At 35.7% G+C, this 15,181-nt stretch overlaps 1 long non-coding RNA gene across 1 annotated transcript; it reads left to right on the top strand.

Moving 5' to 3' along the window:
- The first annotated feature begins 5,926 nt into the window (after positions 1-5,926).
- Positions 5,927-15,072, top strand: LOC127969350 (uncharacterized). The gene is made up of 2 exons (XR_008156253.1): positions 5,927-6,483; positions 13,854-15,072. It is a non-coding gene; the product is annotated as an uncharacterized LOC127969350 (long non-coding RNA).
- Positions 15,073-15,181: the final 109 nt, after the last annotated feature.

Raw genomic sequence — 15,181 nt, 5'->3', positions numbered from 1 at the left:
ATTGATATTGAGTGTCCAGGGAATATTTCTGAAGTGGTTTGGTTCTGATTGGTTGAAAATCCTAGGACTAGTTTGCAAAAGTAGGTTTCGGATATAGCTCGATTTTGCGAGAAAACGGTGCGTCGTAGACCCCAAAAAGGCGCCGTGCACTTTTGTTCGGGCTAACCCAAGGATTGCAACAATGCCATGTTTTTGAGTTTATGGCTAACGGTATACGATTTACGGCCAAAAATGTCCAAAATTTTTGTTTTTTGCGCTGTAGCGCCCCCGTTAGGCCGATTGGGCTGAGACTTTGATAAGTTCTCCCCAAATTGAGCTCTACGATCTGTCCAAATTTCAGCTCTCTAGGCCTTACGGTTTGGGCTGCACGTTCAGTTTTACGGCGGAAGAATAATAATAATAATAATAATAATAATAATAATAATAATAATAATAATAAAAATCCTAACAAATACAATAGGGTTTCAGCACTGCGTGCTTGAACCCCTAATAATAATAATAATAATAATAAAAATCCTAACAAATACAATAGGGTTTCAGCACTGCGTGCTTGAACCCCTAAAAAATCCTAACAATTACAATAGGGTTTCAGCACTGCGTGCTTGAACCCCTAAAAATCCTAACAATTACAATAGGGTTTCAGCACTGCGTGCTTGAACCCCTAATAATAATAATTAAAGCTGCAAGCAGCATTTACGGGGTTCAAGCATTTAAGGCATCTGAGGTGGTCTGAGCCAAGCTGGATGCATGGATGACAGTTAAACACATCCAAAATGGAGAACAGGCTAACAGACAGACACACACACTGAAATTCACTGATTAAACTAATATATTAATACTCTATAAGCATATGCACACACACACACACACACACACACACACACATATACATGCACAAACATGTTGTTGCAGATATAGGTATCTGAAATAAGTGATAGGTGACAATAAACTTATTGCAAGTCTTCTCTTTTTAAGAGTTTAGATGTCATTTTCAGGTTAAACTGTAATCATAATGTGGAAAAATTGTAAAAACTGATACATCTGTATGAACCAAATGGAAAACATCAATTCAATGAGATTTAAAATGTTATAACAGTTAATTTATTAATGTTTTGCTTGAATTTATGAAAACAGTACTGTTTAACTTAACTGAATGAGCCCATTAGTGGTCTTCCGCTGCCATCTAGAGGTTATAAATTGCATTTACTCAAACAACAGTGTTTTTAAACATAACTGTTATAGTGTTATTTTTTTTGCCCAATCTCTCTTAAATTTTGCATGCTTGTTAAGAATGAAATTATGCATTATTTTACACAGTTTTGATAATTTGTGGGCTTTCTGTTTGTATTAATAGGCCTTTGTGTACACTATGCAAATAACATATTATAAAATCAGTGGTTTATAGTTGTCCAAATGCAATTGTTCAACGTTTTTGATAATTATTGACCTTCAGAGTCTACAGAATTGTACTTCAGTGGTTTTATTGATTTTCAGCTTAAAGCCTTGGAATACTTTGCCAAAGTAACTTTTTAAAATAATCTTGAATATTTAATTAACAGATTTATTGACAAAATTGGTCCCAGAGGCAAAGTTTTTCAGAATGAGGAGATCTATCATATGATATGAAGATTTAGTGTTTTTGAGTGAATATATGAGCATTTTCAAACAATTTGAGGCCATTTACCATATAAATCTTGTCTTTTGAGACCTTTTCTACTGTTATAGCGCCACCTATAGTCCGATCTCCATGAAACTTTGCATGCTTGTTAAGAGTCACCTTTTACATGATTTCACCAATTTTCATAAAGTTTAGAGTTTTCGTTTACGTTTTATAGGCTTTGGGGTATGTTTGGCCACACCCCTTTTCTTAATTACCCCTTTACAGCTAACCAAAGTACAAAATTCAACATTTTTTTGATAATTATTGATCTAGAGAGTCCACAGAATATTACTGCAGTAGTTTGGTTCCGATCAGACAAAAAACCTAGGACTAGTTCGCAAAAGTAGCTTTTTAACATATTTGTGAATAACAATTGAACGATTTGATTGACAGCAATGGTTCTTGAGGCGAAGTTGTGCATTATGAGGAGATCTATCATATGATATTAAGATCTAGTGTTTGTTTGAATGTATGAACATGTCCTACAAATTGTGATCATTTTCTATTGAAAATGTGTGTTTTTGAGGCTTTTTCAACTGTTATAGCGCCATCTATGGTCCGATCTCCATGAAACATTGCATGCTTGTTAAGAGTCACCTGTTACATGTTTTCACCAAGTTTCATAAAGTTTTGAGTTTTCCTTTAGGTTTTATAGGCTTTGGGGTATGTTTGGCCACACCCCTTTTCTTAATTACCCCTTTAACGCTAACCAAAGTACAAAATTCAAAATTTTTTTGATAATTATTGATCTAGAGAGTCCACAGATTATTACTGCAGTGGTTTGGTTCCGATCGGACAAAAATCCTATGACTAGTTCGCAAAAGTAGGTTTTTAACATATTTGTGAATAATTAATGAACGATTTGATTGACAGCAATGGTTCTTGAGGCAAAGTTGTGCATTATGAGGAGATCTATCAAATGATATGGATATTGTGTTGATATGTGAAACACCACGTGATTACAAAGCCATAAAACTCGTTAGCGCCAACTAGTGTCCGATTTCTTTCAAAATTCTTACAGACCTTAAGGTTCATGAGTCGAACGTACCCAGTGAGTTTCGTTCCGATCAACATCCGTTAACCCTTTCAAATAGGTGCTTAAAATTGTTTGGCCAATGGCGGCCATGTTTTTTGAGATATGCAAATGTCCTCATAGGTACTTGTGCCCCTTCAGACCAAGACACTGCATACCAATTTTCAAGTCGATCGAGCCAACGGTTGCCTAGTTATAGACATCTATGTGTTTTTTCTATCTTATTGCGCCCCCAAGTGGCAGAGATGCGCAATTTTTTTTATTTGACCAAAGATTGAGCTCATACATATGTGTACCATGTTTGGTGAAGATATCTCATTTCATTAATGAGTTATAGCCTGTTGCGTAAAATTGGTCCTCGACTTTCGAATGTTTTGGCATCCCATTACGACAGTGAGTCGAAATTTCTACTTTTTTTTGATAATTATTGATATTCACTGGACAGAGAACATTTCTGCAGTGGTTTGGTTCAGATTGGGTGAAAAACCTAGGACTAGTTCGCAAAAGTAGGTTTTGGACATACGTCAGATTTGCGAAAAAATGAGGCCTCCTAGACCCAAAATCAGAGTGACCGTTTATAATTTCGCATGACCCACGGATTCCAGAAATGTTAAATTTTTGGCTCTATCACAAGCGGTTTAGGAGCTATTAGCAAAAACGCATTTTTGATCACTGTAGCGCCCCCCACTGGCCGATTGGGCCGGATCTTTGCGCCTGAGTAGCGAGCAAGACTACTACCTTTTGACCAAGTTTCAGCTCTCTAGGCCTTACGGTTTGGGCTGCCCGTTCAGTTTTAAGGCGGAAAAATAATAATAATAATAATTAAAGCTGCAAGCAGCATTTTACCGGGGTTCAAGCACATTAAGGCCTCTGAGGTGGTCAGAGCCAACCTGGATGTATGGATGACAGTTAAACACATCCAAAATGGAGAACAGGCTAACAGACAGACACGCACACTGAAAGTAAATGATTAGACTAATATATGTATACTCTATAAGCATATGCACAAACACACACACACACACACACACACACACAAAGACACACAAAGATACACATATACATGCACAAACATTTTGTGGCAGATATAGGTGTTTGATAAAAAGTGATAGGTGACAATAAGCTTATTGCAAGTCTTCTCTTTTTTTAGAGTTTAGATGTCATTTTCAGATTAAACTGTAATCATAATGTGGCAAAATTGTTAAAACTGATACATCTGTATGAACAAAATGGAAAACATCAATTCAATGAGATACAAAATGTTATAACAGTTAATTTATTAATGTTTTGGCATGAATTCATAAAAACAGTACTAGCTGAAAGAGCCCATTAGTGGTCTTCCGCTGCCATCTAGTGGTTATAAATTGCATTTACTCAAACAACACTGTGTTTTTAAACATAACTGTTAAAGTGTTGTTGTTGGGTTTTTTTGCCCTATCTCTCTTAAATGTTGCATGCTTGTTTAGAATGAAATTATGCATTACTTTACACAGTTTTGATAATTTGTGGGATTTCTGTTTGTATTAATAGGTCTTTGTGCCTCTGGGGTGGTCTCGGCCAACCAGGATGTATGGATGACATTTAAATACATCCAAAAGACAGACACACACACACTGAAATTAAATGATTAAACTAGTTTTTAAGAGTTTAGATGTCATTCAGGTTTCACTGTAATCACAATGTGGCAAAATTGTAAAAAATGATGTGTCTGTATGAACAAAATGGAAAACATTGATTCAATAAGATGTAACATGTTATAACAGTTAATTTATTAATGTTTTGGCATGAATTCATGAATCCTTTCTACAGTACTGTTCATTTTAACTGAATGAGCCCATTAGTGGTCTTCCGCTGCCATCTAGTGGTTATAAATTGCATTTACTGAAACAACACTGTGTTTCTAAACATAACTGTTATAGTGTTGTTATTTTTTTTTTTTTTTGCCCAATCTCTCTTAAATTTTGCATGCTTGTTTAGAATGAAATCATGCATTATTTTACACAGTTTTGATCATTTGTGGGATTTCTGTTTGTATTAATAGGCCTTTGTGTACACTATGCAAATAACATAATATAAAATTACTGGTTTATAGTTGTCTAAATGCAATTGTTCAACATGTTTTTGATAATTATTGACCTTCAGAGTCTAGAGAATTGTACTTCAGTGGTTTTATTGATTTTCATCTTATACCCGATCACTAGTTTGCCAAAGTACCTTTTTAAAATAATCTTGAATGTTTAATTAACAGCTTTATTGACAACGTTGGTCCCAGAGGCAAAGTTGTTCAGAATGAGGATATTTATCAAATGATATAAAGATTTAGTGTTTTTGAGTGAATATATGAGCATTTACAAACAATTTGAGGCCATTTACCATATAAATCTTGTGTTTTGAGACCTTTTCTACTGTTATAGCGCCACCTATGGTCTGATTTCCATGAAACTTTGGATGCTTGTTAAGAGTCACAAGTTAGATGATTTCACCGAGTTTCATAAAGTTTTGAGTTTTCGTTAAGGTTTTATAGGCTTTGGGGTATGTTTGGCCACACCCCTTTTTCTAAATTACCCCTTTACAGCTGACCAAAGGACAAAATTCAACATTTTTTTAATAATTATTGATCTAGAGAGTCCACAGAATATTACTGCAGTGGTTTGGTTCCGATCGGACAAAAAACCTAGGACTAGTTCGCAAAAGTAGGTTTTAAACATAGTTGTGAATAACAATTGAATGATTTGATTGACAGCAATGGTTCTTGAGGCAAAGTTGTGCATTATGAGGAGATCTATCAAATGATATGCATATTTCGTTGATATGTGAAACACCACGTGATTACAGAGCCATAAAACTCGTTAGCGCCAACTAGTGGCCGATTTCTTTCAAAATTCTTACAGACCTTAAGGTTCATGAGTTGAACGTACCCAGCGAGTTTTGTTCCGATCAACATCCGTTAACCCTTTCAAATAGGTGCTTAAAATTGTTTGGCCAATGGCGACCATGTTTTTTTGAGATATGCAAATGTCCTCATAGGTACTTGTGCCGCTTCAGACCAAGACACTGCATACCAATTTTCAAGTCGATCGAGCCAACGGTTGCCTAGTTATAGCCATTTATGTGTTTTTTCGATCTTATAGCGCCCCCAAGTGGCAGAGATGCGCATTTTTTTTTTGTTTGACCAAAGATTGAGCTCATACATATGTGTACCAAGTTTGGTGAAGATATCTCATTCCGTTCAAGAGTTATAAATAAAATAGCATTTGGCTAACGTTAGCATAGACGCTTTTTGGTGTACTGTTTCGCGTAAGAATTGAAATTTCAACTTTTTTTTGATAATTATTGATATTGAGTGTCCAGGGAATATTTCTGAAGTGGTTTGATTCCGATTGGTTAAAAATCCTAAGACTAGTTCGCAAAAGTATGTTTCGGATATAGCTCGATTTTGCGAGAAAACGGTGCGTCGTAGAGCAAAAAATGCAGCTGTGCACTTTTGTTCGGGCTAACCCAAGGATTGCAACGATGCCTTGTTTTTGAGTCTACGGCTAACGGTTTACGATCTGCGGCCAAAAATGTCCAAAATTTTAGTTTTTTGCGCTGTAGCGCCCCCGTTAGGCCGATTGGGCTAAGACTTTGATAAGTTCTCCCCAAAATGAGCTCTACGATCTGTCCAAATTTCAGCTCTCTAGGCCTTACGGTTTGGGCTGCACGTTCAGTTCTAGGGCGGAAGAATAATAATAATAATAATTAAAGCTGCAAGCAGCATTTACCGGGGTTCAAGCACATTAAGGCCTCTGAGGTGGTCTGAGCCAACCTGGATGCATGGATGACAGTTAAACACATCCAAAATGGAGAACAGGCTAACAGACAGACACACACACTGAAAGTAAATGATTAGACTAATATATGTATACTCTATAAGCATATGCTCTCTCACACACACACACACACACACACACAAACAAAGACACACATATACATGCACAAACATTTTGTTGCAGATATAGGTACTTGAAATAAGTGATAGGTGATAATAAACTTATTGCAAGTCTTTTCTTTTTAAGAGTTTAGATGTCATTTTCAGGTTAAACTGTAATCATAATGTGGCAAAATTTTAAAAACTGATATATCTGTATGATCAAAATGGAAAACATTGACTCAATGAGATTTAAAATGTTATAACAGTTCATTTTTTAATGTTTTGGCATGAATTCATGAATCCTTTCAACAGTACTGTTCAACTTTACTGAATGAGCCCATTAGTGGTCTTCCGCTGCCATCTAGTGGTTATAAATTGCATTTACTCCAACAACACTGTGTTTTTAAACATAACTGTTATAGTGTTGTTATTTTTTTTTGCCCAATCTCTCTTAAATTTTGCATGCTTGTTTAGAATGAAATTATGCATTATTTTACACAGTTTTGATAATTTGTGGGCTTCTGTTTGTATTAATAGGCCTTTGTGTGCACTATGAAAAGAACATATTATAAAATGACTGGTTTATAGTTGCCCAAATGCAATTGTTCAACATGTTTTTGATAATTATTGACCTTCAGAGTCTAGAGAATTGTACTTCAGTGGTTTTATTGATTTTCAGCTTAAACCGTATCACAAGTATGCCAAAGTAACTTTTTAAAATAATCTTGAATATTTAATTAACAGCTTTATTGACAACATTGGTCCCAGAGGCAAAGTTGTTCAGAATGAGGAGATTTATCATATGATATGAAGATTTAGTGTTTTTGAGTGAATATATGAACATTTTCAAACAATTTGAGGCCATTTACCATATAAATCTTGTGTTTTGAGACCTTTTCTACTGTTATAGCGCCACCTATGGTCTGATCTCCATGAAACTTTGCATGCTTGTTAAGAGTCACCTGTTACATGATTTCACTTAGTTTCATAAAGTTTTGAGTTTTCCTTTAGGTTTTATAGGCTTTGGGGTATGTTTGGCCACACCCCTTTTTCTAAATTACCCTGTTACAGCTAACCAAAGGACAAAATTCAACATTGTTTTAATAATTATTGATCTAGAGAGTCCACAGAATATTTCTGCAATGGTTTGGTTCCGATTGGACAAAAAACCTAGGACTAGTTCGCAAAAGTAGGTTTTTAACATATTTGTGAATAACAATTGAAGGATTTGATTGACAGCAATGGTTCTTGAGGCAAAGTTGTGCATTATGAGGAGATCTATCAAATGATATGCATATTGTGTTGATATGTGAAACACCACGTGATTACAGAGCCATAAAACTCGTTAGCGCCAACTAGTGGCCGATTTCTTTCAAAATTCTTACAGACCTTAAGGTTCATGAGTCGAACGTACCCAGCGAGTTTCGTTCCGATGAACATCCGTTAACCCTTTCAAATAGGTGCTTAAAATTGTTTGGCCAATGGCAGCCATGTTTTTTGAGATATGCAAATGTCCTCATAGGTGCTTGTGCCCCTTCAGACCAAGACACTGCATACCAATTTTCAAGTCGATCGAGTCAACGGTTGCCTAGTTATAGCCATTTATGTGTTTTTTCTTTTTATAGCGCCCCCAAGTGGCAGAGGTGTGCAATTTTTTTTATTTGACCGAAGATTGTGCTCATAGATATGTATACCGAGTTTGGTTAAGATATCTCATTTCATTCATGAGTTATAGCCTGTTGCGTAAAATTGGTCCTCGACTTTCGAACATTTTGGCATCCCATTACGACAGTGAGTCGAAATTTCTACTTTTTTTTGATAATTATTGATATTCACTGGACAGAGAACATTTCTGCAGTGGTTTGGTTCAGATTGGGTGAAAAACCTAGGACTAGTTCGCAAAAGTAGGTTTTGGACATACGTCAAGTTTGCGAAAAAACGAGGCCTCCTAGACCCAAATTCAGAGTGACCGTTTTTAATTTCGCATGAACCACGGATTCCAGAAATGTAAAATTTTTGGCTCTATCACAAGCGGTTTAGGAGCTATTAGCAAAAACGCATTTTCGATCACTGTAGCGCCCCCTATTGGCCAATTGGGCTGAGACTTTGATAGGTTCTCCCCAAATTGAGCTCTATCATCTGACCAAGTTTCAAGTCTCTAGGCCTTACGGTTTGGGCTGCACGTTCAGTTCTAGGGCAGAAGAATAATAATAATAATAATAAAAATCCTAACAATTACAATAGGGTTTCAGCACTGCGTGCTTGAACCCCTAATAATAATAATTAAAGCTGCAAGCAGCATTTACCGGGGTTCAAGCACATTAAGGCCTCTGAGGTGGTCTGAGCCAACCTGGATGCATGGATGACATTTAAACACATCCAAAATGGAGAACAGGCTAACAGACAGACACACACACTGAAAGTAAATGATTAGACTAATATATGTATACTCTATAAGCATATGCACACACACACACACACACACACAGAAAGACACACATATACATGCACAAACATTTTGTTGCAGATATAGGTATTTGAAATAAGTGATAGGTGACAATAAACTTATTGCAAGTCTTCTCTTTTTAAGAGTTTAGATGTCATTTTCAGGTTAAACTGTAATCACAATGTGGCAAAATAGTAAAAACTGATATATCTGTAAGAACAAAATGGAAAACATTGACTCAATGAGATTTAAAATGTTATAACAGTTACATTTTTAATGTTTTGGGATGAATTCATGAATCCTTTCAACAGTACTGTTCAACTTTACTGAATGAGCCCATTAGTGGTCTTCCACTGCCATCTAGAGGTTATAAATTGCATTTACTCAAGCAACACTGTTTTTAAACATAACTGTTATAGTGTTTTTTTTTGCCCAATCTCTCTTAAATTTTGCATGCTTGTTTAGAATGAAATTATGCATTGTTTTACACAGTTTTGATAATTTGTGGGCTTTCTGTTTGTATTAATAGGCCTTTGTGTACACTATGAAAAGAACATATTATAAAATTACTGGTTTATAGTTGTCCAAATGCAATTGTTCAACATGTTTTTGATAATTATTGACCTTCAGAGTCTACAGAATTGTACTTCAGTGGTTTTATTGATTTTCATCTTAAACCGTATCACAAGTATGCCAAAGTAACTTTTTAAAATAATCTTGAATATTTAATTAACAGCTTTATTGACAACATTGGTCCCAGAGGCAAAGTTGTTCAGAATGAGGAGATCTATCATATGATATGAAGATTTAGTGTTTTTGAGTGAATATATGAGCATTTTCAAACAATTTGGGGCCATTTACCATATAAATCTTGTGTTTTGAGACCTTTTCTACTGTTATAGCGCCACCTATGGTCTGATCTCCATGAAACTTTGCATGCTTGTTAAGAGTCACCTGATACATGATTTCACTGAGTTTCATACAGTTTTGAGTTTTCCTTTAGGTTTTATAGGCTTTGGGGTATGTTTGGCCACACCCCTTTTTCTAAATTACCCGGTTACAACTAACCAAAGGACAAAATTCAACATTTTTTTAATAATTATTGATCTAGAGAGTCCACAGAATATTACTGCAGTGGTTTGGTTCCGATCGGGCAAAAAACCTAGGACTAGTTCGCAAAAGTAGGTTTTTAACATATTTGTGAATAACAATTGAACGATTTGATTGACAGCAATGGTTCTTGAGGCAAAGTTGTGCATTACGAGGAGATCTATCAAATGATATGCATATTGTGTTGATATGTGAAACACCACGTGATTACAGAGCCATAAAACTCGTTAGCGCCAACTAGTGGCCGATTTCTTTCAAAATTCTTACAGACCTTAAGGTTCATGAGTCGAACGTACCCAGCGAGTTTCGTTCCGATCAACATCCGTTAACCCTTTCAAATAGGTGCTTAAATTTGTTTGGCCAATGACGGCCATGTTTTTTGAGATATGCAAATGTCCTCATAGGTACTTGTGCCCCTTCAGACCAAGACACTGCATACCGATTTTCAAGTTGATCGAGCCAACGGTTGCCTAGTTATAGCAATTTATGTGTTTTTTCTATCTTATAGCGCCCCCAAGTGGCAGAGATGCGCAATTTTTTTGATTTGACCAAAGATTGAGCTCATACATATGTGTACCGAGTTTGGTGAAGATATCTCATTCCGTTCAAGAGTTATAGTCAAAATAGTATTTGGCTAACGTTAGCATAGACGCTTTTTGGCGTACTGTTTCGCGTAAGAATTGAAATTTCAACTTTTTTTTAATAATTATTGATATTGAGTGTCCAGGGAATATTTATGAAGTGGTTTGGTTCTGATTGGTTGAAAATCCTAGGACTAGTTCGCAAAAGTAGGTTTCGGATATAGCTCGATTTTGCGAGAAAACGGTGCGTCGTAGACCCCAAAAAGGCGCCGTGCACTTTTGTTCGGGCTAACCCAAGGATTGCAACAATGCCATGTTTTTGAGTCTACGGCTAACGGTATACGATTTACGGCCAAAAATGTCCAAAATTTTTGTTTTTTGCGCTGTAGCGCCCCCGTTAGGCCGATTGGGCTGAGACTTTGATAAGTTCTCCCCAAATTGAGCTCTACGATCTGTCCAAATTTCAGCTCTCTAGGCCTTACGGTTTGGGCTGCACGTTCAGTTTTACGGCGGAAGAATAATAATAATAATAATAATAATAATAATAATAATAATAATAATAAAAATCCTAACAAATACAATAGGGTTTCAGCACTGCGTGCTTGAACCCCTAAAAATCCTAACAATTACAATAGGGTTTCAGCACTGCGTGCTTGAACCCCTAATTAAAGCTGCAAGCAGCATTTTACCGGGGTTCAAGCACATTAAGGCCTCTGAGGTGGTCAGAGCCAACCTGGATGTTTGGATGACATTTAAACACATCCAAAATGGAGAACAGGCTAACAGACAGACACACACACTGACAGCAAATGATTAGACTAATATATGTATACTCTATAAGCATATGCACACACACACACACACACACACACACACAAAGACACACATACACATGGACACACATTTTGTTGCAGATATAGGTATTTGAAATAAGTGATAGGTGACAATAAACTTATTGCAAGTCTTCTCTTTTTTAGAGTTTAGATGTCATTTTCAGGTTAAACTGTAATCATAATGTGGCAAAATTGTAAAAACTGATACATCTGTATGAACAAAATGGAAAACATTGATTCAGTAAGATTTAAAATGTTATAACAGTTAATTTATTAATGTTTTGGCAAGAATTCATGAAAACAGTGCTGTTCAAATTAGCTGAATGAGCCCATTAGTGGTCTTCCGCTGCCATCTAGTGGTTATAAATTGCATTTACTCAAACAACCCTGGTTTTAAACATAACTGTTATAGTGTTGTTATTTTTTTTTGCCCAATCTCTCTTAAATTTTGCATGCTTGTTTAGAATGAAATGATGCATTATTTTACACAGTTTTGATAATTTGTGGGTTTTCTGTTAGTATTAATAGGCCTTTGTGTACACTATGAAAATAACATATTATAAAATTATTGGGTTATAGTTGCCCAAATGCAATTGTTCAACATGTTTTTGATAATTATTGACCTTCAGATTCTAGAGAATTGTATTTCAGTGGTTTTATTGATTTTCATCTTAAACTGTATCACAAGTATGCCAAAGTAACTTTTTTAAACAATCTTGAATATTTAATTAACAGCTTTATTGACAACATTGGTCCCAGAGGCAAAGTTGTTCAGAATGAGGAGATATATCATATGATATGAAGATTTGGTGTTTTTGAGTGAATATATGAGCATTTTCAAACAATTTGAGGCCATTTACCATAGAAATCTTGTGTTTTGAGACCTTTTCTACTGTTATAGCGCCACCTATGGTCTGATCTCCATGAAACTTTGCATGCTTGTTAAGAGTAACCTGTTACATGATTTCACTGAGTTTCATAAAGTTTTTAGTTTTCGTTTAGGTTTTATAGGCTTTGGGGTATGTTTGGCCACACCCCTTTTTAAATATTACCGCTTTACAGCTAACCAAAGGACAAAATTCAACATTTTTTTAATAATTATTGATCTACAGAGTCCACAGAATATTACTGCAGTGGTTTGGTTCCGATCGGACAAAAAACCTAGGACTAGTTTGCAAAAGTAGGTTTTTAACATATTTGTGAATAACAATTGAACGATTTGATTGACAGCAATGGTTCTTGAGGCAAAGTTGTGCATTACGAGGAGATCTATCAAATGATATGCATATTGTGTTGATATGTGAAACACCACGTGATTACAGAGCCATAAAACTCGTTAGCGCCAACTAGTGGCCGATTTCTTTCAAAATTCTTACAGACCTTAAGGTTCATGAGTCGAACGTACCCAGCGAGTTTCGTTCCGATCAACATCCGTTAACCCTTTCAAATAGGTGCTTAAAATTGTTTGGCCAATGGCGGCCATGTTTTTTTGAGATATGCAAATGTCCTCATAAGTACTTGTGCCCCTTCAGACCAAGACACTGCATACCAATTTTCAAGTCGATCGAGCCAACGGTTGCCTAGTTATAGCCATTTATTTGTTTTTTCTATCTTACAGCACCCCCAAGTGGCAGAGATGCGCAATTTTTTTAATTTGATCAAAGATTGAGCTCATACATATGTATACCGAGTTTGGTGAAGATATCTCATTCCGTTCAAGAGTTATAGTCAAAAGAGCATTTGTCTAATGTTAGCATAGACGCTTTTTGGCGTACTGTTTCGCGTAAGAATTGAAATTTCAACATTTTTTTGATAATTATTGATATTGAGTGTCCAGGGAATATTTATGAAGTGGTTTGGTTCTGATTGGTTGAAAATCCTAGGACTAGTTCGCAAAAGTAGGTTTTGGATATAGCTCGATTTTGCGAGAAAACGGTGCGTCGTAGACCCCAAAAAGGCGCCGTGCACTTTTGTTCGGGCTAACCCAAGGATTGCAACAATGCCATGTTTTTGAGTCTATGGCTAACGGTTTACACTTTATGGCCAAAATTGTCCAAAATTTTTGTTTTTTGCGCTGTAGCGCCCCCGTTAGGCCGATTGGGCCGGTTCTTTGTATCTGAGTAGCGAGCAAGACTACTACCATCTGACCAAGTTTCAGCTCTCTAGGCCTTACGGTTTGGGCTGCACGTTCAGTTTTAAGGCGGAAGAATAATAATAATAATAATAATTAAAGCTGCAAGCAGCATTTTACCGGGGTTCAAGCACATTAAGGCCTCTGAGGTGGTCAGAGCCAACCTGGATGTATGGATGACAGTTAAACACATCCAAAATGGAGAACAGGCTAACAGACAGACACGCACACTGAAAGTAAATGATTAGACTAATATATGTATACTCTATAAGCATATGCACACACACACACACACACACACACACACACACACACACACAAAGACACACAAAGATACACATATACATGCACAAACATTTTGTGGCAGATATAGGTATTTGATAAAAAGTGATAGGTGACAATAAGCTTATTGCAAGTCTTCTCTTTTTTTAGAGTTTAGATGTCATTTTCAGATTAAACTGTAATCATAATGTGGCAAAATTGTTAAAACTGATACATCTGTATGAACAAAATGGAAAACATCAATTCAATGAGATACAAAATGTTATAACAGTTAATTTATTAATGTTTTGGCATGAATTCATAAAAACAGTACTAGCTGAAAGAGCCCATTAGTGGTCTTCCGCTGCCATCTAGTGGTTATAAATTGCATTTACTCAAACAACACTGTGTTTTTAAACATAACTGTTAAAGTGTTGTTGTTGGTTTTTTTTGCCCTATCTCTCTAAAATGTTGCATGCTTGTTTAGAATGAAATTATGCATTACTTTACACAGTTTTGATAATTTGTGGGATTTCTGTTTGTATTAATAGGTCTTTGTGCCTCTGGGGTGGTCTCGGCCAACCAGGATGTATGGATGACATTTAAATACATCCAAAAGACAGACACACACACACTGAAATTAAATGATTAAACTAGTTTTTAAGAGTTTAGATGTCATTCAGGTTTCACTGTAATCACAATGTGGCAAAATTGTAAAAAATGATGTGTCTGTATGAACAAAATGGAAAACATTGATTCAATAAGATGTAACATGTTATAACAGTTAATTTATTAATGTTTTGGCATGAATTCATGAATCCTTTCTACAGTACTGTTCATTTTAACTGAATGAGCCCATTAGTGGTCTTCCGCTGCCATCTAGTGGTTATAAATTGCATTTACTGAAACAACACTGTGTTTCTAAACATAACTGTTATAGTGTTGTTATTTTTTTTATTTTTGCCCAATCTCTCTTAAATTTTGCATGCTTGTTTAGAATGAAATCATGCATTATTTTACACAGTTTTGATCATTTGTGGGATTTCTGTTTGTATTAATAGGCCTTTGTGTACACTATGCAAATAACATAATATAAAATTACTGGTTTATAGTTGTCTAAATGCAATTGTTCAACATGTTTTTGATAATTATTGACCTTCAGAGTCTAGAGAATTGTACTTCAGTGGTTTTATTGATTTTCATCTTATACCCGATC

The sequence above is a fragment of the Carassius gibelio genome, chromosome B12, assembly GCF_023724105.1.
Source record: "Carassius gibelio isolate Cgi1373 ecotype wild population from Czech Republic chromosome B12, carGib1.2-hapl.c, whole genome shotgun sequence".
NCBI classification, from domain to species: Eukaryota; Metazoa; Chordata; class Actinopteri; order Cypriniformes; family Cyprinidae; genus Carassius; species Carassius gibelio.
Note: the sequence above shows the minus strand (reverse complement) of the source record. Positions and strands in the feature narration are given on the sequence as shown.